Source organism: Lactuca saligna, chromosome 1 (genome assembly GCF_052625555.1).
Source record: "Lactuca saligna cultivar CGN05327 chromosome 1, ASM5262555v1, whole genome shotgun sequence".
Lineage (NCBI taxonomy): Eukaryota > Viridiplantae > Streptophyta > Magnoliopsida > Asterales > Asteraceae > Lactuca > Lactuca saligna.
This window is the reverse complement of record NC_136417.1, coordinates 78,738,506-78,766,431: the sequence shown is the minus strand read 5'-3', so window position 1 is coordinate 78,766,431 and position 27,926 is coordinate 78,738,506. Positions and strand designations below refer to the sequence as shown.

Sequence of the window (27,926 nt, the reverse complement as noted above, 5' to 3'; positions counted from 1 at the left end):
TCTCGATCCATCCAATATAAAACACCATATGAAGTTCATTTCAAAAGTAAGCCTTCATATGATAATATGAAAGTTTTGGGTTGCTTGGCATATACCAAGGAGAATAAAGTTGGAAAGGACAAGTTTGAAGAAAGGGGAGGCCTTGTGTTTTCATAGGATATCCACAAGGAAAAAAGGGGTGTCGAGTTTTTGATATGCAAACAAAGGGATCATTGTTTCTCGAAATGTGAAGTTTGTAGAAGGCATTTTTCCTTTCCAAAACAAAACACATCTATGCTTCATGCCGTAGCACTGGAGGCTAGTGAAACTCCATTACACATAGCTTGTTTCGCCAGACATGTCAACTTTGCAGCGCAATCATCAAATTGAAGAAGGGATTTTCCAGGGAGCTTAACCAAGATGGTTTTACCCCTTTGCACATAGCAGCCGCTTATAGGCATACCGAAATTGTTAAGGAGCTTCTCAAAGTCTGTTGGTATATCAGTTAGTCTTAACAGCTATTTGTTAATAACTTCATGTGTTTATCATATGATTGATAGTTGGTTAAGCTTCTATATCAAGTTTGTTAGTGATTAACTTGTATTAATGTTCTGTTTTACTTGCAAGATGCAATCAGTTATGTAACACCCTATTTATTTATTAGATAAATAAATAAATTAATGAATGAATAAAAGCCCTAAAATAAATAATTATATGGCAAGTTGTTGGTTTCGGGAGCCAAACGATATAAGTTAGACTTTCGGGGGTTAAAAGTGTAATTTCAGGACTTATGTTGAATAGATTTTTGGGGGCTTAGGGGCTGAATGGTAATTTAGGGGCCTTAATTGAGAAGAATGAGAGGAGGAGGGATTGAAATCGTTAATATGGTTGAAGTTTGGAGATTGGACGGGAGTTTATAACCCGTCACCTTACCACTCTCAAACCCTAATCCTAAATGAAAGTTGCAGCCGCCATCTCCGTATCTATGCTACTCTCATCAGTGCCACCGTCCCCTTCATAGACGCCACTACGAAACGCCGTATCACCCTCAACCTACCGAGTATGTGCATCACCTGAAGGTCGTGTCGGTAGTAGACGACTGGAACTGCTGCCATCCTTCCTCCGCCATCGCAATGCCACCATGCCATTCTTTCGATCAGCGAAGGCAACCAACGACCTCAGCACTGCCACCGCAGCCTCCGTGACGCCATGGTGAGCCGCTGATGGTGTGACCCCAGCGACTAAAGTGGAGACCAAGACATCGGTTGTTGTTGTTGTTCTAAATCACTGCCCTTCTCCTATTTTTCTGCCGATCTAAGCGCCGCTGTTGTTGGATGTTACTCCAATGTCATCACCACCATATGATTATCATCGCAAGAAGCCGCTACTGCCCGACATCTCGTGCCACCGCCACCCCAACGACTATTCCCTTCTGTTTCTGGCCTCCATTCGCTGCACGCCACCAGGTGGGGGATTGTTCAAGCTAGAGTGTGAAGTTGTTGCTGATTATGTTGGTTGGATGGGCGTGATAGTCTAGCCGGAGATTGAGAGAAAACCCACCATGGCCACCGACCATGGTGGTTGTTGCCTTGAAACCAATTTTCTGCCACCACAAGCCACCGTAAGGTGGTGGCTGTGTGTGTGGATCCTCGCATGAGTATGTCTTTGAAGTTGTTTGTGAAGTATAAGGCCGGAAAACACAACCCCCCCCCCCCCCCATGGGTGGTGGTTGCCGCCATGCGCCACCGCCGCCACCACAAGGTGGCTGTGTGTGTGTATGATTAGTTTGTTTAGTGTGTTTATATTGGGATTAGAGTTTGTAAAATGTAATCATAAAATGGAATAATGAAAGGAAATTCCACCACCTTAGGGTGGTGGCTGCCGCCTCCTACCGCCACCGGTCGCCGTGTTGGGTGGTGGTATGCTTGTCTTGTGAGTTGACTCAATTGGGGATGCTCGAAACCCTAATGGGCCTTATTAGCCTAATAGGCCCATTGAAGCCAAATGGGCTTAGTGAAAACCCTAATGAGTCTAATGGACTCTAATTGACCCAATAAAACCCAAATGGGCTTGATAGGCCCAATAAAGCCCTAAATAATCTAAAAGTCCAACAAATTAATAAATGGGCTAGTATTTAGGTTGGAAAACCCTAATGCAATCAAAACCCTAATTTTGGGAAATTAATCGGGACACACGGGAATTATTTAATAACTTTAGATATTAAATAATAATCATTGGTGGAAATTAATCTAAGCAATATTGGACTTAATGGATTAAGTCCTTAATGGGTTAAGTAGGAAACTTAACCCTAATCATCATTTTATATGAAACCCTAATTTCACTTGGGTTTATTGTTGGACCTTCTATTAGGCCTTGATGATTGGGTTATTAAATGGGCTATCCAAGATCAAGCAAATGGTCTAGAATAATTTAATGGACCTAGGGTAAGTCCCATGTAATGGGTTGGGCCCAATTTTGAAAATTGGGCCATGTGTTAGGCTTCGATTCCTAGTCGACTTTAGGCCTATGGATTGGGCCTTGGGCTAGAATAAGCCAAGCTAGGGGTAATGTAGTAATTACCCAAAGAATGTACTTATGGTTATGTATTGGGACCCAATTATTAATTGGGTGTTATTTAGGTGTTAACAGTTCGGGAATCTGTCAGCCAGCAGTTGGGGTCGAGTCTGCAGGACTTCAGCAAGTGTGGGATTGTGTCTTCGGGACTTCAGCAGTGTGAGGTGAGTTACCTTCCATTAGCGGTGGGTCTAAGGCCATAATGCCGGCCCACCAGTAGGAGATGTATGATAGATGATTGTCTTTGTGATATCATCTAGGTTTTCTACTACCTGATATGTTATATGCTAGCATGATATGTTGTATGTGATAGTAGTAGAGCTCGGTTGTTAGGACCGAAGGGTAGTCAGACACCCCAGATACGTCTGACAGTATGTGATGATATGTTGCATGCTGGCTTGTTATGTTTTATGCGATAGAGGTAGTAGGAGGGGACTAGTCCCCGAGGTTCGGTTGTTAGGACCGAAGGGTAGTTCAGACATCCCAGATATGTCTGATAATATGTTTATGTTATGTTATATGTGATAGTAGTAGGGGTGAAATAGTCCGCGAGGTTTGGTTTTTAGGACCGAAGGGTAGTCAGCGCCCCAGAATGGCTCGACATGGGTAGTCAGCACCCCAGAATGGCTTGACGTGGGTAGTCAGCACCCCAGAATGGCTTGACACGGGTAGGTCGGCACCCCAGAAAGGCCGTACCGGGTAGGTCGGGCACCCAAGAAATGCCTGACAGTATGTATGTTATGTGATTGTGTGGTATGTGGTATGATGGGGGAACTCACTAAGCTTTGTGCTTACAGTTTTTAGTTTTGGTTTCAGGTACTTCGTGTTTAAAGGAAAGGAGCCGTCTTGATCGTAGCGCATCACACTATGGTTTTCCGCACAAGAGATCTTTGGGATTACACTCTGATATTGTTTTATGATAGCATGTTTGATTATTTCTACTTTGGTTTTGACATGACATAATATTACAGATGTTTTATTACACTGTTGGTTTAAAATGACGTAATTAAAAATGAAAATTTTGGCCTGTATTTTTGGGATGTTACAAGTTAGTTAATAGAGAAATAATAAAAACATATTCCATCTCTATACTTTTTCTTTCTCTTTCTACATTTCATGTTCATGTTCATACCAAAATCAACATGGTATCAGAGCTGAAATTGATTCATGCTCAAAGTTTGATTCATCTTTTTCATTAAGATCTGTTTAATTCGTCTTCTTCATCTGTTGCTTTAATGACACCGACTGGAACAATACCTGGAAGTTCTAATTCCGCTAGAACTCAAATTACTTCTTTAGATCCACTCTATCTTCATCCCTAAGATCATCCCGATATGCAATTAGTTACCAAAGAATTTGATGGATCCAATTTTGGATCGTGGAAGAAGGCGATTACGATTGCACTATCAGCAAAGAACAAATTGGGATTTGTCAATGGTAAAGTAATTAAACCTTTTGCTAATCACATCAATTTTGATCTCTAGCAACGATGCAATGACATGGTGATGTCATGGATTCTGAATGTCCTCTCTAGTGACATTGCTGAATATGTTCTCTATTCATCAACTACTGAAGAAGTTTGCAAAGATCTTAATGATCATTTTGGTCAATCGAATGGTGCAAAACTGTATCAACTTCAAAAGAAAATTTCGAATCTCACTCGAGGAACTAGTGATTTGACTAGTTATTTCACCAAACTAAAGAAATATTGGGATGGATTAAGTTGTCTTTCGATCATTCCCAACTGTACTTGTTTTGCAGCTCATGAGATGCAAGAACTTCAACAAAACCAAAAGCTTATCAAGTTTCTAATGGGACTAAATGGAGATTACAGTGCTATTAGAGGAAGTATTCTGATGATGAATCATCTTCCCACAATTACCAAGGCCTATTCTCTACTCATTCAAGATGAGAAGCAACATGAAGTACAATCTCCATCACATTTTTACATGAATCTGCTTCAATAAATACTAGATCCAATGTTACAACAAAAAATTTCAAATCCACAAATGAGAACAAGAAGAATCTATCATGTTCTTTCTGTAAGAAAAGTGGTCATACAGCTAATAAATGTTATAGACTAATTGGATTCACAAAGGATTTTAAGTTCAACAAGAACAAGGCTGCTGCTAATGTTTCTGGTCAATTTACATCACAAGATGGTCGTAAAGAGTCTTCAACTTCGACTCATTCCATGCATGTTCTCTATTGAGCAAGCTTAATGACAACAATGTTGGACAATAATCTCCATAAGTCTTTGCAAATTTGGCTGGTAATTCTTTATTCTCCCAAGATATTTTTGATTATCCAATTAAATGTCATTGTCTTGAAACTAATACAATGACTTGGATAATAGATTCAGGGGCCAGTAATCATATGTGTTTCAATAAATCTGCTCTTATTGATATTCCAAAGCTCAAAAATCCTTATCGTATGACATTACTAAATGGTCAACAAACTAATGCTCATGAGTTTGGGAGTGTTGTTTTAGCCGAATATGTTATACTTCATCATGTTCTTTATGTCCCTTTATTCGAATTCAATCTTCTTTCCATAGCCAAATTGTGCAGACAATTAAGATCTTTAGTTCTTTTTTCAAAACATTATTGTTTCTTGTTGAAGGGCCCTTCTCGGAAGAGGCCTCTGGTTCTTGGTAGACATCGTGTTGGGCTTTATTTTCTTCAATCAACTTCTAGTAGCAATGAAGGAGTAGTACTTTCTGTTACCTCAACACCAAAATTTCATTCAACCGTTTTGTTTCCATCTTGTAATGTTGTTTCTAAAACAATTTATGTATCTGTTTGGCATAAAAGACTTGGCCATCTTTGTATGTACAAGTTAAAAACTCTTGATTTACTTAATAAATAACATTTCATTGATACTTCTTGTGATTCTTGTTAAGTTTTTTCTAAAGCTAGACAACACAAACTCCCATTTTCCATTACTTCTATTCATACTTCAACAGTTTTAAAATGATTCATGTTGATACATGGGGCCCCTATGACACTAAAACTTATGATAATCATTCATATTTTTTGACCATTATGGATGATTACTCAAGAGCTACATGGACACATTTACTTAGTACAAAGAGCAATGCATTTTGGGTAATTAAAGGATTTATTGAAATGATTGAGACCCAATTTGAGAGAAAATTAAAGGTCTTAAGAACCGACAATGATTTTGAATTGGCGTCAAGTAAAGAAGGGATTTCTTTTCTACAATAAAAAGGTATCATTCATCAAACAAGTTGTAGATATACCCCTCAACAGAATGAAGTGGTTGAAAGAAAACACAAACACTTGTTAGAAACTTCCAAAGCTCTTTTTTTTTCAATCCAAATTACCCCATAGATTTTGGGGAGATTGCGTTTTAACTGCTACTTTTCTTATAAATAAATACTCTTCAAAAAATCCTTTATAGTAAATCTCCATTCTCACTTCTTTATGGTACTTAACCTTATGACCATTTGAGAACATTTGGATGTTTATGCTAAGCTAGTACTTTACAACATAACAGGGATAAACTACAACCAAGATCAATACCTTGTATTTTTATTGGTTATCCGTATGGAAAGAAATCTTAAAAATTGTATGATTTGGAAACCAAGAAGATTGTTATTTCTAGGGATGTAGTATTTCATGAAGATATTTTCCCTTTTCAACTTCACAATGACCATTCTACCCATGTCTTTTCACTACAACCAAGTTTATCTCATTTTGTAGATAGTATCAGTTCATCACTTGATCCATCCTCTTCTTCTTTACCAGTTCAAAATTCAACCAACAACTTTTTTCCTAGAAGATCTGAACGAGTTCCTATTACCCCCGCCCATTTAAAGGACTACATTTGTAACAATGCCTCTGTTACAAATTCAGATGATTTTTGTCCTCACTTTGCGTTATGTATATACATTGTCATACACACTCATCAGCCCAAACATGTATGTTTCAGTTCTTTATCTGAACAGAGTCAACAATCTTTTCACAACATGTCTAAAATCATAGAATGATCTTCTTATGATGAAGCTGCATCTATCCCTAAATGGCAAGAAGCCATGAATAAGGAACTTGAAGCACTTGAAGCTAATAACACTTGGACTTTAGTTGATCTTCCTAAAGGAAAGAAGCCCATTAGTTTCAAATGGGTTTACAAGGATAAATACAAGGCAAATGGGGAAGAGGAAAGATATAAAGGAAGATTAGTTGTGAACGAGTTCACTTAAAAATATGGAATAGATTATAATGAAACTTTCTCTCCAGTGGTGAAAATGACAACAATCTGGGCATTAATTGCAACTGCTGTAAAGAAAGAATGGCCACTATATCAATTGGATGTGAATAATGCATTCCTTCATGGAGAACTAGATGAAGAAATCTACATGAAATCTCCTCCCGGTTTAAAACTTATTAATTCACATCAGGTTTGTCTTTTATAGAAATCATTATATGGTCTTAAACATGCATCTAGGAAATGGTATAAAAAGTTGACATTTGCTTTAAAGACTAAAGGATATCAGCATTCAAAGAATGATTACTCATTATTTTTTAAACATGATGACAAATATGTTACATTTTTTGTTGTTTACGTTGATGACATTATGGTGACAGACAACAATGAAGAAGAAATGACAAGTTTAAAACAATTCCTTGATTCTACCTTCAAAATTAAAGATCTTGGTCATTTAAAATTTTTCATTGGCATTGAAGTGTTATATTCTGATTTAGGGGTGATTCTTACACAAAGGAAATTTGGAATTGAAATTTTGAAAGAATTCAATTGCAATGGAACTGTTGCTTGTCCCCTTCCAACGAATTCCAATCTACTTTTAGGACAAGGGGCAGTTTTGGAAGAACCGGAACTTTACAGAAGACTTGTGGGCAATCTTAATTTTTTAGTCCACACTAGACCCACTTTGGCTTTTTTTGTTCAACATCTAAGTCAGTTAATGTCTGATCCAAGAAAGCCACACCTTGATGCTGCTAAACATATTCTAAAATATATCAAAAATGATCCTAATCAATGTTTATTGATGAGCAAGTCCAATGGTTATTCATTACAAGCCTACTATGATTCTGAATGGGCTTCATGTCCTCAATCTAGAAGAAGTGTGAGTGGTTTCATAATACTTCTTAGAAACATCCGTATTGCATGGAAATCAAAGAAACAACTTACAGTTTCATTATCCTCTGCAGAAGCAGAATATTGTAGCATGCAAAGAGTGACAACTGAGTTGGCATGGTTGCCTCGTTTATTGCATGAATTTACTATCCCAAATGTTACTCCAGTCGAAGTCAAATGCGACAGTCAAGCTACCATTCACATTGCCAAGAACCCTGTATTTTACGAACGGACAAAGCATGTTGAGTTAGATTTCCATTTTTTCCGGGAAAAACTTCAAGATGGTTTAATATCCTTAAAACATGTCCATATTGATCTTCAACTTGCAGATTTATTCACAAAATCATTACCAATCAAGCAATATCATTTTCTATTAAAGAAAATGGGAGCTCAACACTCTCCAATTTGAGGGGGGTGTTGGTATATCAGTTAGTCTTAACAACTATTTGTTAATAACTTCAGGTGTTTATCACGTGATTGATAGTTGGTTAAGCTTCTATATCAAGTTTGTTAGTGATTAACTTGTATTAATGTTATGTTTTACTTCTTAGATGCAATCAATTAATTAACAAAGAAATAATAAAAACAGATTCCATCTCTCTACTTCTTCTTTTTCTCTCTACATTTCATGTTCATGCTCATACCAAAATCAGCAAAGTTGACCTTGGTTTGTGTTTGATTAAAGGAAAAGACACAAAAAATCCTCTCCATTTTGATGTGGTCAAAGGTAAAGTTGATTTTATGAAAGAGTTGCTTTTAGCGAGCTCGGATTCTGTGGACTTCACGACTACGCGACTTGAGACACGCCTCCATCTAGCAGTGAAGAACAACAAATTCGAAGCTTTCAAAGTTTTGATTCATCATTTGAAGAAAGTGAACAAAGAAGATCTTCTGAATTCGAAGGACATTCAGGGGAATACAATCTTGCACCTTGGCATTTCAATGAAGCAATATGAAGTAAGTACACTTTTGTCTATTGTACCTCAAGTCTTTACAAATTTTATGATCAAAGTTTATATTTTCAATAGGTGGTTGACTTTCTACTAAACACACAAGTTACCAGCAAGGGGAAGATTGAGTTGAATTCCTTAAACAAAAGATGTTTAACTCCTCTTGATACGCGACTAATGTTTCAAAGTAAAGCTGGTGATCGAGAACTTGAGGAGATTCTCATCAAAGCCGGAGGTTTAAAGTCTGAAAACCCACAATCTACAACATATACTCATATAGAAAGATGAAATCATACTGACACAAAACATGAAAATCCTTCATCTCCAGCTAGAAATCTTTCAGACTACTTCAAGTACAATAATCTAAAAGACTCTCCTAAAATGGTAAGAAATACCCTTCTCGTGATTGTTATACACTACAAGGAAAGAGGCCATTACCGGTGACAAAAGTCGCTGGTAAAAGACCCCATAGTCGTCGGTAATACTAATAGCGGTGACGCGTCGCCGGTAATGAATCGTCGCTACTGTTTCATCGCTATTGGTCATTATGTCACCGCTAATAAGAAAAAGTCGCCGCTATTGATAATGTCGCCGCAAATAAGTATGTTGCCAGTAGTAACACTTGTCGTCGGTAAAAGTGTCGCAGGTAATAACAATTTTCATTTTTTTTAATAAATTATTTTGGTTGGCGGTGATAATATCGTCGGTAAAAGTGTCGCCAGTAGTAACAATATTCGATTAAATATAAAAAATAATAGTGTCGACGCTAATTACAAATTAAATACTAACAAACATCCAATTAAATATCAAACATACTAGTGTCAATGCAAATTACAAACAAACATCCGATTACAATTAAATATCAAAAGTCATAATATTTGAGTAGCAAAACAACCAAATTTTTACAATCTACCAAGTAGCAAAGCATGACAACATATGCAAATAAAACGTAGCCTTACATACCACCATCTTCGTTCCCATTGTTTCCTTGATTATTGTGGGTTTGAAAAAATGAATAAAGCTCATCCCTACATGCCGGGTCGCTGAGCATTGCACGACGATTTCCAACTACATAATTAATAACAATATATATATATATATATATATATATATATATATATATATATATATATATATATATATACACATATATATAAACTTATAAGTTAGATTGTCAAACATAAACAAAAACTATCAAAATACATTGTTATTTTAAAACTAAGATAGAAAACCAAAGTACATTGCTATTTCTTGTACTGAGGAAAAAAACCAAATTACCAAACTTTTAAGCAAATAATCACCACAAAACCAAAATTACCAATTCAACATGCATTTTACGATGCTAAAGTAGATTGTTATTTTTAAACTAAGATAGAAAACCAAAGTACATTGCTATTTCTTGCACTTGGGACAAAACCAAATTACCAATTTTTTTAGCAAATAATCACCACAAAACCAAAATTACCAATTCAACAGGCATTTTACGATGCGAAAGTAGATTGCTATTTTTAATCTAAGATTGAAAACCAAAGTACATTGCTATTTCTTGCACTTGGGATAATAACCAAATTACCAAACTTTTTAGCAAATAATCACCACAAAACCAAAATTACCAATTCAACATGCATTGTACGATGCTAAAGTAGTTTTCTATTTTTAAACTAAGATAGAAAACCAAAGTACATTGTTATTTCTTGCACTTGAGATAAAAACCAAAGTAGATTGTTTTACCTGTGATGGTTGTGATGCTTCTTGTGATGGTTGCGAAGGCTATGAAATCGGCGGGAGAGCAGAAGGTTTACGACCAATGCCGATAATATGGCCATGTCGCTCTCCTAATACTTTCTCGAATGCAACTCTTTCTTAAGCGGGGGTTGACTCACTTTCACCTTGAGTTTGTTCTAACAGCTCTTCAATTAACCGATTTTGTAACTCCCAAAAGTGAGTAATAATTAAGTATAAATAAACATTTAATTATATGATAAAATTATAATTTAATACATACGTATTGTTGTTCCGCCTTAGCAGTAACAAATACACCATTCTTATCGGTATGAGCTTTGCGAAAGGTTTCCACTCTCTTAGGGTTTTGTTTAACTTTAAATATTAGATTATATTTTAAATAAATAATTACATGTAAAGTATGTTACCTTCTTATAGCAAGTACTGCTATATGAGCTCGAACCCCCATGATTCACACGTGTTTGCATTTCACGGACTTTTTTGTTCCTTTCTGATGCAATTCTGTGTTTGTCTGTTTGAAAATACTCAACTGCCTTCGCCCAATTATCAACTAGCATACCCTCTGGAGGATTTGCTAATGCTCCGGGGATATCATCATACTCTACAACTAACATAAAATATTCTTTTTCGTCAGCTTTACGTTCTCGATAACCTTTTAACAAAGTTGCTTGAAAACTCTTTGTCAACAGAGTAGCTTGTACATCCTGGTACATCTAATCCAAATCAAACTTTGTCTACAAAAAAAAGTTAAACAAGTAAGAAAAAATTATAGTTAACCATATAAAATATATTTAAATAAATAATTACCGCTAAATGTTGTAATACGGTATCCTGTACTGAAGGGGAAACTTTTTCCACGTCCATTTGTCAAACAGGACCATCTGCCACATTGTTTTTCCAACTTCTCGGGAAAACATGTCTTTCGGCTATCGGACGGGATCAAATGAGATATCCCCATCATAATGCAAGCTAACTGGTTTCCCCTAGTTCCGTAAGATTGCTTTTTCAAGTTTTATGTTTTTTGCTTTACCTCGAACTTTCCTTCGGGCACGTTCCTCAACTACAAATATAATTAAAAATTATTAGAAACGATATTTAATTTATAATAACTGAACAAATATTAAATAAAAATTAATAATAATATTTACTATCTTGCTCATGCTGACCGGCACCTCTACCACCTGGGATAGGTGGGTCCTCAGCTCCGTCTCCCCCATGTCCATGACTCATGACAGCAGCCATGGTATACATAAACAAAAACCATATGCTCCTCATTTCCTGGAAAACTATAACATATACAAACACATATTACAAAATCCAAATAAAGTTCATATTACAAATACATATTACAAATACACATTACATAAAAACTATTCTAATCTGAATCTTCCTCATATCCTTCAGTGTCTTCTTCGGTATCATAATCAAAATCGGTCTCATCGTAATCAGTCTCGCAATCAGAAACATCATTGACTCTACCAGTTGGCGGAGGAACTTCAGTTGCACTTTCTACATCAATAATGACTCTAGGAATGGTTTGAAAGTACATACTGAAATCGATAAAAAGGGGAGCAACGGATGAAGAGATATTTTGAAGTACATCGACATTGTCTACATTTTCGTGTGAGACATTGTTAACATTTTGAACAAGGTCATTGTTTGATGGTAGATCCCAAATACTTCAATGATTAACATGCTCGACAACACACCAATTGTTATTGTTTGGCTATCTGATGTAGAACACTTGTTTGGCTTGTGAAGCATATATGAGTTGATCATCTTTGTATGCTTCGCATCGTGTGTCGATACTGGTGAAATTATCACTAGAAATAATTCTTGTTCGAGTATCAAACCACTTGCAACGGAATAGTACAGTTGAATAATCATGTGTATACCTCAACTCTATAATCTCTTCTAACTGGCCATAATATTTCTCGCCTTTCTCACCCACTGCTAAAACCCTAGAGTTTTGTGATGTATGTTGTGTGTCACGACTAAGTACCATAAACCTAACATCATTGACTATGCATGCAATGCAAGAATAAGATTCATTTGCGGACCCATTGCAAGGGCCGACAACTCTTTGTGGAGTTCTGGAGAGTTTTATATTTTCATTTGATGAACCTAGAAAGTATAGATTAATATGTACTATGTATTCGTTAGATCAATGAAACAAATTTGTTTATTAATTTATATTACCTTTTCACGAAACCAATTACGAAATTCTCTCTTTTCATCACTTTGGGGATACTCAGATTTGAATCTCCTATGTTGATGACCACAAGATATAGATTTAAAAAGATTTAAAAAAATTAAGGATAAAAGTTAGAGATAAGATTAATTACTTGATATACTGTCTGACTTCTTCACAACTATTTAATACAAACCATTCCATGTTATGCATTTCCGTTAAATTAAGACTTTTGATTTGAGTTGTGCTGGCCGGTCGACATTTAGACTCAAACATCCAAAACTTTGTTTTTTCAATTACAACATCTACATTTCTTTACGGACAATTCTTTACATCAAACAAAATGATAAAGCTTCTTCAGTAACATAACCCTCAGCTATAGAACCTTTCGGTTTTGCCTTGTTTCTGACATAGTTTTTTAGACTTTTCATGTACCTTTCGAAGGGATACATCCATCTCATACATACCGGGCCTCCGTCAATCGCTTCATCAGGTAAATGCAAAAGTAAATGAACCATAATTTAAAAAAACATTGGAGGATAAATAAATTCTAACTTGCACAAGATTACAATAATGTCTACTTTTGCTTTCCTCATATCCTCCACCTTCACTGTTCTGGAACAAAGTTGCTTGAAAAATGTACAAAGGTCTACAATAGGTGTATGCGTATATTTGTCTAACAACCCTCATACTCCAATCGGTATTAAACGTTGCATAAGAATGTGGTGGTCATGCGATTTCAACCCAATAATGTTAGTATTAGTATCGTTCACTTTCTTACTGATGTTAGAACCAAACCCATCCGACAGTTTAACCTCTTTTATAAATTGACAAAAGAGTTGTCGAGTAGATTTCATGAAAGTGTATCTTGCTTGGGGTCTATGAAACTTGTCACCATTTTTTTGAAACCATTCATTTCTCCGAATGTTTAGAATTCTCAAGTCCTCTCGTGCATTTGATGTGTCTTTGCTTTTATCGTTCATTAGAAGAGTACCTAATAAACTCTCGTCCACATTTTTTTGGACATGCATGAGATCTATGTTGTGTTTCAACTATAGAGAAGACCAATACTCGAGTTCTTAGAAAATAGTTCGTTTCGACCGGTTCAACTCGTAATCTTGTCGCTTTGGCTCCCCGCCTCCATGCTCAGGATGTTTACCCGGTTTACGAGTTAATAGGCGACCTAGTTGCTCTTGTATGTCATCATTACTAAAGTATCTCGGAGCGGGTCTTGTCTCTTCCATCCCGTTAAAGTCCAACCTATTTCTTAACGAATTTTTAGCATCTAGGAAACGACGATGACCGATATATACGACTTTGTTTGTTGCACGGTACGAAGGAGTGTCTTCATTGCAAGTAGCACATGCTCTATACCCTTGCCCACTCCAACCTGATAGACTACTACGAGCTGGCCAATCCTTTATTGCCCACGATAACATAACTCTAATCGTGAAGAATGTGTTTGTCTCCGCATCTTTAATGCGTACGCCTGAGTTCCACAAATGTTTAAGCTCTTCTACTAACGGTCTAAGGAAAACATCCATATTCTTGATAGGAGCTTTCGGGCCTGGAATCAACAAAATCAACATAAATGATGAATCTTTCGTACAAAGCCAGGGTGGCAGATTGTATGTGGTGAGTATGACCAGCCATGTGCTATGTGGATTACACATGTTTCCAAATGGATTGAAACCGTCAACTGAAAGACCTAGGCATACGTTACGGGGTTCACTCGAGAAGTCGTGGTATTTTTTTATAAAAATTTTGCGAATGTTCCCCATCAACAGGATGAAGCATCACACCATCTTCTGAACGTCTCGTACTATGTCAAATCATATTTTTGGCAGTGCGCCTCGAACAATATAAACGTCGTAGTCTAGGGGTCACAGGAAAGTACCGTAACACCTTATGAGGTACTTTCTTACCCTTGGTGTTTGTATCGATCCATCGGCTCTCTTTACAAACGGGACAAACCTGCAATGAGTCGTGTTCTTTCCAAAAGAGACAACAATCGTTTTTGCATACATGTATCGACTCATACCCCAGGCCAATAGACTTTAGTTTCTTTTTGGCTAGATAATGTGAAAGGGGAACCTTGTTGCCTTTGGGAAATGCTAATTGCAACAACTCAAGGAGTTGATCAAATGAACTATCAGTCCATTTGTTGTTCACCTTGATATGCATTACCTTTGCTAGAAACTCACATTAACTTTGCTAGAAACCCAAGGGAAGAAAAGATGCAACCAAGATACAATTGAGTTTCCATTTCTTCCAACAACTGTGCAAAATTACCATCCACACCGTTACCACTTGTATTCGAGGTTCCTTCATCAAGGTTGGTATTATTTTCTCTCGACTCCCACATCACATCGTCGATTAAATCGGCCATTTGGTTACTTGGCAAGACGACTGGAGGAATAAAAGATTCACCATGATAGATCCAAATTTTGTACGACTTACGGAAACCATTTATAAATATATGGCGTTCAACTGCAGTCGGGTACTTGAAGTAACGGTTATCACATTTTTCACATGCACATCTGATTTTACCATTACTATCAAGGTGTGACTTCGACTGCTCGATAAAAGCTTTGAGTCCTGCTTGAAACTCGAGGTAGTTTCGATATGTATTAGTAGTCCAGCTTTTATCAATAGACATGATATTGCTGAAACATAATTTTGGGTTTAGAACTTAGTACACAGAATTAGCACGGTTTTTTTTTCAGTTATAAGAAATTCACATACTTTTACATACATATTATGTTGTTGTGTTGTTCTTTTTTACCGTCGAGATTAATATATATATATATATATATATATATATATATATATATATATATATATATATATATATATATATATATATATATATAACATTATATAAATATGTTGCAAATAAAACATTTAAAAACTAGAAACTTTCTAGTATTTGTATATCAGTTTTTAAATAATTTTATAATTTTTTTTGTCTCTTTTTCCAATTATAACAATAATTAATTTTTATTTTCTCTTCAATTATAGCATCCTACTTATAAGAAAACCACATAATTTTACATAATACATAAGAACATGAAATTCACATACTTTTACATACATATTATGTTGTTGTGTTGTTCTTTTTTCCGTCGAGATTAATATATATATATATATATATATATATATATATATATATATATATATATATATATATATATATATATATATATATATATATATAGTTTATAACATTATATAAATATGTTGTAAATAAAACATTAAAAAACTAGAAACATTCTAGTATTTGTATATAAGTTTTTTAAACATTTGTATAATTTTTTTTTGTGTCTTTTTTCCAATTATAACAATAATTTTTTGTTATTTTTTTTTCAATTATAGCATCCTACTTATAAGAAAACCACATAATTTTACATAATACATAAAAACATGAAATTCACATACTTTTACATACATATTATGTTCTTGTATTATTCTTTTTTACCGTCGAGACTAATATATATATATATATATATATATATATATATATATATATATATATATATATATATATAATTTATAACATTATATAAAGATGTTGCAAATAAAACATTTAAAAACTAGAAACTTTTTAGTATATATATATATATATATATATATATATATATATATATATATATATATATATATATATATATGTTTTTAAACAATTTTATAACTTTTTTTTGTGCTTTTTTTTCCAATTATAACAATAAATTGTTTTTTTCAATTATAACATCCTTTAACCTATTTTTATGGTAACCGATTATTATTGGTTATAGAAATATGACCTTATAAATTAATTTTAAGATTATAAGTTAACTATATAACTTATTGGTTAATTAATTTGGAGTTAGTTTGGGTAAAAACTAGAAACTTTCTAGTTTTTGTATATATGTTTTTAAATAATTTTATAATTTTTTTTTGTGTTTTTTTTTCAAATTATAACAATAATTTATTTTTATTATTTTTTCAATTATAGCATCCTACTTGTACCAAAACCACATAGTTTTAGATAATACATAAGAAGATAAAATTCACAAACTTTTACATACATATACCATATATACACCAAATACAAATATATACACATACACACAAAATAACATCCTACTTAAACCAAATACACATAATTTCACATATATACATAATAGCATCCTATTTATACCAAATACAAAAGTTTCACAATCATATACCACATTTACAGCAAACATACATACATTCACATACACACAATAACATCCTACTTATAACAAATATATATAATTTGTACCAAATACTAATTTACCACGTATACATCAAACACACATACATTGGCATATACATACCAAATTCACATATATTCAAACAAATACGAAACATACAATCTAATTTTCATATATGACAATTTTCACATAATTTCACATGTAAATACAAAATTCACAAAAAAATGAAGTAATAGAACCTATAGTGGCAGAAATCAACGGATATGTAGCCGGAAAAACTAGTCTTCACCCGAAAGTACCATCACCGGAAAAACTGAACAAACGACCAAAATCACTGAAATTGAACAATTTATTGCAATTTAGTCATCAAATTCAGCTTTTAATAATCATCAAATGTCCCTAACGGCTAAACTACAAGTGGAAGTTATACACCTAATTGTCATTTAATAACCACAAACAAGAAATTGAATAACTTGCTTCTAGTCCAAAACAACACCACCAAAAACAAGAATATGAACAATTTATTACCATTCAATCACTAGATGAAGCTACAAATCCAAATTAACATACAAATTAAAAATGAAATTACCAAATCCACTTACCTTTCTTCAAGAAATGGAGTTAGAAAGTGGTCCCAAAAGCTTTAACCACACCTAGAGAAATTTGCTTGGAACAATGTGGGGAGAAATTTGCTTAGAAGAAGCAAATAAAAGAGAAAATCGGCGAAATGGTGAAGGAAATTGGAAGCAAACAGAAAGAAGAATGAAGAATGGAGGGTTTTTGTGTGCGTTTTTTTTTTTTTTTTTTTTTTTTTTTTTGTTATCTGCAAGAGGCAATAGCGGCGACACCTAACCCTTTACCGACGACAATCACTAATAGCGGCGACAAACTAGAAGGAAGGGTACCGCGTCATTTTTACTGAACTATTAGCGAAGACTTTTTTTAACCTTTAGCGGCGACATATATGTCGCCAGTATTAGGTTAGACAAGATAAGACACCCCATCCGTTGGATTGGATATCTCATCGAACGGTTCAGATGTAACAGGGGGAAAGTGTGGATTCAGGTGGCAACCCTTTAGCGGCAACACTGGTTTTTAGCGGACACAATATTTAAAGTCACCGGTAAAGCCCCTTGTCGCTGGTAATAGTGTCGTCACTAAAGGGTATATTTCTTGTAGTGATACTTATCACCACTCCAACGTATCAACCCGCACTTAGTCCTCCTGGAGGTGCTTGGCAAGACGATTCTATTCCATCCACAAATCATACGATTTCTACCAAATCTCACATTGCTGGAAAAGCTATTATGGGTACTAAAAATCCCATAGCATATAGTATATTTTTGTTTGCGAATTCAGTGGGGTTCTACACATCAGTTCACATGATTTACGTACTCACTACAGCTTTCCCTTTGCATTTGGAATTGCGGATTTCAGTGTTTGCAATGAGTGTAACTTACGCTACTTGTATAAACGAGATCACTCCAACTAATTACATGACGTTTGGTTTAATTTATTGGCATTTCGATTGCTCTCCCATTTGCGATACCATGTATCATCATGCTGCTTAGAAATTGTTTGAAGAAGCCTACAAATGTATTGCCTAAGACAAGCCAAGAAAGGGTTTGAATTGTACGTGCTTCATATATAGCATCCATTTAATAGTTGAACTTCTCATGTATGTAAAAGATACTTGGCTCCTGTTGTCTGACTATTGGTTATGAACCTTACTATTTACTTTTATTAAATTGTTTCACTACTACAACATCTAAAGAATACACAAACACATGATCAATTTCCCAGCTTGAACAGTACTAGTTATCTTATTAATGAAGAACCAGATCAATTTTACACCACACATTACAACTCGATAATACAAGATTCCTAACTCCACTCTGTAAATCTATCACTCATGAACAAGAGAAGACGTAGTACAAAACAGCGATATATAAAACCCTAATCTGCTATAGGAGAATATCTATCGTTGTGTGTTGCAACTAACATCGTTGTGTATTGAAACTAACGCTGAATTACATGACTATATATACCACATAAAAAACTTTTGTTGAATGTTCCCTTGGATTATACTTGTGTACATCAAAACTATATGAGAAGTGAAATGCATTTAATTAAACTTGCTACGTACTTATGTGCTTTTTGAATTGGCCCAAATTACCCTTCAAATGACCTAGGTGGGATACTCACATATTTCTATCTTTTTTCAATTGGTTTAGATTTTTAATGCCTAACTTTTCCACTAGTTTAATTTGAACTTCATGTGAAACAAAATATATTAAACTTGAAATTGTATCGGAGTATTAATGTTTAGTCCTGATTTTTCATTGGGCTGTTATTAATTGTTGTTTTGTCTTCGATGGGAAAATACAAAGAAATAGAATTATCAGATGTATTATTATATATTTTAGTTACGCAGCTACTTGTGTTTTGTCTTTTAATGAGAAGATACAAAGAAAGAGCAGATTCATGGATTCAGTAGCACCCCAATCAAAACTGAAATTTAAATCATCAAAAAATGTAATACTAAACTGAAGACAAAACAACAATACCAGCCAATTAAAAAATAATACAAAACGACAATACATCAAGGCCTAGGAAGGTGTTACGTCTACACATCTCCATGAACAAAAGTCTTGATATTATTTGCATGGATGACCAAATTGGAATATAAACGTCATAGCTCATCGTCACCTAGCAAGCAAAATACCACGTAATTAATGGAGGACACCATTTGAGGCTTCTTCCAACTTCAGTGGACCCTATTACAAGCTTCCTTGTAACTTCAATAGACTCAATTACAAGGTTTACATACATGCACCCTGGCGTGCCAATTTCCTTATATAAACTCTTTGTTAGCGTTTGCATGTAAAATATATCAGTATAGCAAGATTTCTTTTCTCAGAACCTACTGATAACCATGAGTCAAAATCTAAGTCTACCAGAAACTAAACATGAAAACCCTCATTCTCCGCATAAAGATTGGTTAGACAAGTTCATAGAGTATAAACTCAGAGGCTCTTCTATCGAAATAAGGAATACCCTTCTTGTGGTCGTTATACTTATCACGACTGCAACATATCAAACCTCACTTAGCCCTCCTGGAGGACTTTGGCAGGACACAGGCAATAGTACCTTACCGCAACTCGCAGATGATGGTAGTCCTATCATTAAACACCACTATGCTGGAGAAGCTATTATGGGTACTCACAGACATCAAGCACCATATGCTGTATTTGTTATTACGAATTCCTTAGGGTTCTACATGTCGGTTTACATGATTTACATGCTCACCATTGACTTCCCTTTGATGCGCGAATTGCAGATTTCAATGATTGTATTAACGGTAAACCATGCTAATTGTACCTTTGCAATTGTGCCATCTGAATACACAATGCTTCGTATAACTTGTGTCGTGATATTTGTGATATTCGGGACATTAATTTTGCTCTTGGGGTTTAGATTTTTGGGTAGAAGATCAAAGTGGTTCAAATGAATATTCGAGCAGTAGTTCTATTCCTTATGAATTTTATCGTATCAGCTGTTGTTTCCTTTTCGTATTGTAACATTAATTCCAGCTTCTTGCTGGATTTCGCTTTCCCGTTAAAAAACATGTCATAACTATGTTTGTAGACAAATACAATAAATGAAAGATACTTCTTTAAAAAATATTCTCTTTGATCATATATTTTCGGTCTTTATTACTTTACCTAATTTAAGAAACAAATGCTTTGAGTCCCGTTGTCAAAAATCAGAAAATTCAGCTTTACCATCAAGAAGATGACCTAAGGGTTCTTGATCCGTATCAGAGTCAACATTATGGTGTCCTGACTTATTCAACTTCAGCGACGATAGAGAATCCAAGAAGCATAAGCACGACTTTCTCAATCTAGAACTGCCATTAATGAAAAGTTGTAGGGCTGTAAACGAACCAAACGAACACGAACAAGGTCTTGTTTATGTTCGTTCGTTTAAGTTAGTCGAACAACAAACGAACACGAACGGATAAACGAACGAGATTTTCTTGTTCATGTTCGTTCGTTTAACAAATTACTTTGTTCATGTTCGTTCATTTATGTTCGTAAACATGCTAAACGAACATAAACGAACAAACATAAACGAACAAAGATAAAAAAAACACAATTGAACATATATGAACATAAACGAACATATAATATAGCAATATAATAAAAAATAATTGAATATAGATGAATATAAATAAACTTAAACGAACGAACATAAACGAACATCATAAACGAACGTTCACGAACATAAATGAACGAACGAGACCATTGTTCATGTTCGTTCATTTAACTAAACGAACGATAATTTTTGTTCATGTTCGTTCATTTATTAAATAAACAAACATAAACAAACTTCCCGCCGAACAGTTCACGAACGGTTCGCTGAACGTTCAGTTCGTTTACAGCCCTAAAAAGCTGTATATATTTAGAGCTTCAGAACCCATGTCCATAGAAAAACCAGTAAGAAGATCAAAGTGACCAAGGCGATTATCACGGTGACAATGGTGGCACCACTATTCCCCATGGTACGTGGCCATCTAAATTTTTATGGCGAACTTTGCTTTTCCAGTGGTGACCGGTGATGGTAGTTTCCTCTAGGTTCACATACATATGATATTCATATTATGGGTGATAAAAACCAAAATTTAAATAACGTGTGTTCAAATGTCTCTATCTCATATTCATTTTGGGCATTTGGGTCCACTTGTTAATGAAGAAAATGATCGACTTATATTCTCTTGTTATCTTATTATTATTCCTAGTCTCTTGATAGGATTATAATCTATTTTCATATTTATCCGTTTGGATCACTTTTCCAATATATATATATATATATATATATATATATATATATATATATATATATATATATATATATATATATATATATATATATATATATATATATATATATATACTCTTTATCAATTGAATGAATACATGAACCTCGAATCAATTGTTCCGGTTAAACCCTTTTTTTAGTTTTCTATATGGTATCAGAACGGGCCCTCTGATCCACCAAAATCACAAAACCAGAAACCTTCTCCATGGCAGGACTAACAGATGGCCAGAAGCGTTGTTGTTGTTCCAAATAGACATCTGAAATAGAAAATGAACAAAGTTTAGATTAGATAAGAATCCCCAATTAAATAGCCAAATGAGAAATTAGGGCTAGGACCCAATACAATTATTTACAATTCAGAAGAGGGATGTCTTAATCTAATTGCAAATAATTTAAAGGTAGGTAAATGATGATTTATCAATTTCCACAAAAACAAAAAAGACAATTAAGTTTTAAATGTATTGAAATTCCTAGATCTTTTGAGATTCATTGAACTTTACGATGACATGTGTAAATCACGATATCCCCTTCAAGTTTGTGATTGGGATACCGAGGATCACAAACAAGGTGTGAATAACCATGCAAATGTATTTGGTGCTCTCGATGTCATTTACCACCTAATCAATGTATCGGTTAACCATACACGCTCCATTGATCTATGATAAACATCGAGCCACCCTTTTTCCACCGTTACTAGTCCCATATTAGTATGCTGGTTATCGACGCACACTCCACTAACGACTTAGCAGGGTGCAAAGCGTAATTTCATGGAATAACATCATTTCACATGTTTCCTAAAGTAACTAAGATTGAAATTTTTTTATAAAAACATTTATTTACTTTATTAATCATTATACTTTTAATGAGGAATTAGTTGCCCTATCCTACCCGTTCAACTAACAACCCTCCACCAATCAAGGAAGCGATGGATGAGAGTGGACACCCATTAAACTGCCATTTTCGTTGGATTAGTGTCTAAGTCCATAACTATAATTGGTATGTACTTGACCCGATTTAGCATTGTCCATTTGGATTGCATGACATCGAAACAATTTGGATAGACTTTTGTGAGAAAAGGATATTTATGATTTATTAATATATTATAAGTTCTAATATATTAATATGAAATCATATTATTTAATTAGTATTGATTAAGAATTAATTTTGTGATCAAAAGACACTAATTAAATATATGAGGATTGATTGTGTAAATCATTCATTCTTAAATATGTGGGCTTATGATCCATGGTTCTTCATGTTGGGCTAAACCCATAGAGTAACCCATGGATACTCCATGGAGGTTTTAACCATGGAGCATAAAGAATATGGAAAGTCATGAGTTACATGGTGTAACCCTAATAGCCACAATATATAATGACCCCATAGCTCAAGAAATCGGCCCTAAGGGTTCATATGAGAGGGCTAACGAATTTTGAGCATAAGAACTTTTCTCTCAAGTTATTCCAAGTTGTTGGTGGTGGTGTGTGAACGATATGAGGTGACACACTTGGGGCTCTAGGCTCTTAAACTCCATGGAATCAAGCTACAACAAAGAGGTATGTTATCCTAGCTAGTATCGTATATTGTTAATGTCAAATTTCATGCTAGTTATAGGTTAATGCCTTGGAAACCATTTGCATGTGTAATTAGTGAAAACATAGATCCAAGGTATTTAGGGTTGCATGTGCACCATAGGATGTTGTAGTATACTAAAACCCATCAGCGGTATCAGAGCCAAGACTTGTTTAATTATACTTGATGCTACTTGTTTTCAAATCTTGAAAAAAAGTTAATTTTTTTTTAATTCTGCATATTCACCACGAGGTGGTAAAAATCACCACAAGGTGGTAAAATTTACCATGAGGTAGTGACGGGTCTGGCAGTTTTTTTTTTTTTTGGATTTCTTGGCTTAATTTGGATTTTGATAATTACTATAAAATGTTTTCTTGATAAAAATTAGTTTTTATGTTGTGAAAATAATTATCCTCATCCAAATAAAAGATAATTGTCATAGTTTCAAGATTTTATTAGTTTATGTTATAAGTTAAGTTCTTGCAAATTGTTGATATGAATTATCTTCACTTATGAGTTTTATCTTGTTCATAGAAAAATTACTTGATTATTGTGTTAATTGGTAATTTGATCTTAATGCTTTTTATGAACTCCATAACGTGTCCTCAAGTTATGGAAAATCAATAGTTTTTTCTTTTAAGGTTATGTTTGGCGGACTAGCTGAAAAGCTAGCTGTTAGCTGAAAAGCTAGCTGATGGCTGAAAAGTTAGCTGTTAAATAAAAAGTTAGGTGATAAAAAATAATGTTTGATAAAACTAACTGAAAAGCTAGCTGAAATATATAAAATTATATAAAAGGACATGTAAGAATATATGTTTCTATAATTAATTAAGGGGTATATTTGGAAAATTTTAAAGAGGCTCCTAAAAAGTTAGTCTAAGTAGCTTTTCAAAAAGCTAGCTTATAAACTACTTTTTGGCTTACCAAACACGACAACATAAAAAAGCTCGAAATATAAGCTAGCTTATCAGCTAGCTGTGGCGCGCCAAACACAACCTAAAGTGTCATTAAAAGTCATAGGTTATGAAAATATAAGTCTTTAATTTTAATGTCATCACAAAAAGTTTTTTATGTCTTCCATAACTTGTCCTCAAGTTATGGAACTTGAAATGTTTTCATAAATACCATATTAAACTCATAAGTTATGAAAATCAAAAGGTTTTGAATTGTTCAAAACTTTCCCTCAAGTTTTGAAATTTGTAAAGTTTCCCCCCATGAATACTTTAATTCCAAATTAAACCATTAGAATTTTAAAAGTTAAAATTCAACCCTTATATTATTATAATATTATAGGTTTAATATATATATATATATATATATATATATATATATATATATATATAAAAGAACAAATTCAGTCTTACCGTTAGTAGGCCTTACTGTCTATAAAATGGCAGTTTAATGGGTGTCCACTCTCACCCACCGCTTCCTTGACTGGTGGAGGGTTGTTAGCTAAACGGGTTTAATAGGACTCTAATTCTCCCTTCATTAAAAGTATAATGATAAATACTAAGTAACTAAACACTTACAAATTCTCAATCTTAGTTACTTAGGAGAATGTGAATTTGGTGCTAACCCATGAAATTACACTTTGCACCTTGCTTAAGTCATTAGTGGAGCGTGTGTGGTTAACCGGAACAAGGTTGGCAAAGGGTGGCTTAAGGTTTATCATAGATTGGTGGTTAACCGGCACATCGATTAGGTGATAAAAATTAGGAGTACCACGTATATTTGCATGTTTATTCACACCTTGTTTATGATTCTCGGCATACTAGTCACAAACTTGAGAGGGCACAATCGAGATTCAAACATGCCATTGAAAAGTTCAATGAATTTCAAAAGATCTAGGAGTTTCAAACCAATTATAGCCCTAATACCTATTTCGTTTTTCTTTGTAGAAATTGGTGAATCGTCATTTGCTTACCTTCAAATATTTTATAGCTTGGATTATGGCATCCCTCTTCCAAGTTATAAAATATTGTTTTGGGTCCTAGCCTGAATATTTCATATTGGGTGTTTTCTTAAGGACTTAAATTAACTATCTTGAATTTCTTGCAATGTAGATGTCTAGTTCAGAAAACTATGATCTTCCCAAATCCCTTAGAACATGCTTTCCTAATAAAGATGATGTTCGGAGATTGGATCATGGAAATCATACTTTTCTTCCTCCACCTCCTCCAATTATTCTCCCTAACCCACAAGTTCTTGAAAAAGTTCAAGGTCACTCAGGCCTTATTAGCGATCTAAGTCTATGTGTGCTCACATCTTGGAGATAAAGTCACATATTGACAGGTTGGGAGAGTTGGGTGTCAAAGTCTCAAGGAAGTTGGTTGTTGATTTGGTTCTTTAATCACTTCCTAAGTCATATAGTGAGTTCCTTTGGGACTACTATATGACAGAACATGACATGACCCTTAATAATCTTACCTATTTTCTTGATGTTGTTGTTGATGGGTTTTGGTCATAAGACATTCTATGTTCTCATACAAACCCTAATGCTTGGATCTAGGTTTCTCTATTGTACATACTTTGAATCCAAGACTATAAACCCTAATTCTAGCATACATATAATCATATTAACATGAGAATAAGTTTATAGTGTTACCTTGATTGTTATGTAGCAATAACAATCCCAAATCTCCTTGTATTAACTTTGGAAGGCTTAGAGTCACAAGTGTCACTCCTCTAATGGCTCACAAACACCATAAGCAAGAGGATGAAGAGGAGAGAGGTTGGAGGCTGCCAAAAACGTGTGTAAACCCTTACAAGAACATTAGCCATTTTTTTGAGCCTTAAGGGGTCTTTATATAGTTGGGCTATTAGGGTTATCTAACAAGGAAACCCTAATTTGGATGCTTAAGCCCTAAGCAACCCATAGACTCCTTTTATTAAGCCCATGGACGATTTCCTTATGGGTTTCCCATTAGAATTCGTCCATCCCTTAATACAAGGCAATCCATGGCCCAAATTGCAATTATCTTATAATTACAATTCCAGTCCCTTAAGTTTAATTAATCTCTTTTAGTCACAAAACTAATTACCAATTAATTATTGACTAATATTAATTAAACAATATGATTTCTCCTTTAATATATTATTCCCATAATATATTAATAAATCATATTTAATCCTTTCTCTCCATAATTCATCCTATCAAGTTGCTTTGGTGAAGGCAACCCAAAAGGACCATGCACCATCGGGTCAAGTACATACCAAAATAGTTATGGACTTAGACACTAATCCAACAGTCTCCCACTTGGATAAGTCTAACAACTATTCTGCGTATGACTTCAGATCCCGATCTGCAATCGTAGCTTTCCAAAGCCGCTGTCAACTCTGATCCTATCAGATACGCGTGTCCTTAGATAAGGGATCATATATTCCTCCATTCTTGATATCGTCTGAGATATGATTTCTAATCATTCTTTTTGTACTACTTCTCGATTTCTGATTTATGACGACAGACTAATTGAACAAATCAAATTAGCCCTAGCCCGGCCGAGCATTTACGTATGTCATCACTAAACCATCGAGGGGCCCAAAGATATCGCTTTTATCCTACCTTGGATAAAAGGAACGGATAAACTTTGATACAATGCTTGCTTGCACTTACTAACCAAATCACCCACAACAATATGTTTTATAACACCAAGTTACTAGTGCGTTTACATATTATCAATGTGCAACCAATTAGCAAGATACAACTCACACATCTCGGTTTCAAGAATATAAGATGTTATCGTCTCACTAATCACTCGAGATAGTGATCCAAGTGAGCGTGGGTTTAATCCAATGCTCAAATCATATTCATAAGCACTCATGAACGTTGCAGCAAACATTTGCTTATGTCTAATACTCTTCTAGACAATCCACACACCAATTCACGACAGTCTTCATTCATATCTACTTCCAACATATAAACGACTGTGGCCCGTTTGAATAATTAGATTATTCTTAATAAACTCAATTATTCTGGAAGTCAAAACATGCAAGGTGAAACACAAGAATAATACTAATCACATATGGCCTCAAACCTTTGAGTATAAACAAAACAAATTTTATTTATCACCATATCGATTACTCATTATTTGTCGTTTCGGGTAATCAACTTTATACTTGAATTATTACACTTGTCCCATGCTCCTAGCATACACACAATGTTTACCTATGGTTCTTACTTTTGTGAAACAGACAAATTGAACACGTTTCCAATCATTCTCATTTTACAACTCCAAATCCATTTTCTTAAGTGTAAGAATATCAAATTCTTGTTACTTGTAGAATATACTAGATTCTAACACTTTATGCAACGATCCTTTTGTAATGTCACTGCACCAAAGTCTCAAAGACTATTGCCAATGATATTACAAAGTCCTCTATCGGAGATTGTTACAAGACAATTCCTTAGATATGTTGTCTCTCTCTTAAAGTACATTCCTTTGAACATCCTTTTGCATAAAAGTTTCTAATCTAGACATAGATTTTCAGTATTTACTTCCTAATATGAACACGCTTCCATATTTTCCTCATGACAACTCATTCATAATAGAATCTTTTCTATTTGTAATGATGTCGATATTGTCCATCCAATATGGAAACATTTCCATATTTTCCAATACTATACTTTCAACTACTCACAAACGACCAATCCTCGTCGAACTTTGGATTGTCCTTTGATAGTTGTTTAATTATTTTTAG

General features: G+C 34.4%; 1 pseudogene; it reads left to right on the top strand.

The window, feature by feature from the left end:
* Positions 1–273: 273 nt before the first annotated feature.
* Positions 274–18,404, top strand: LOC145008917 (uncharacterized; annotated as a pseudogene).
* The last annotated feature ends 9,522 nt before the right edge of the window (positions 18,405–27,926 follow it).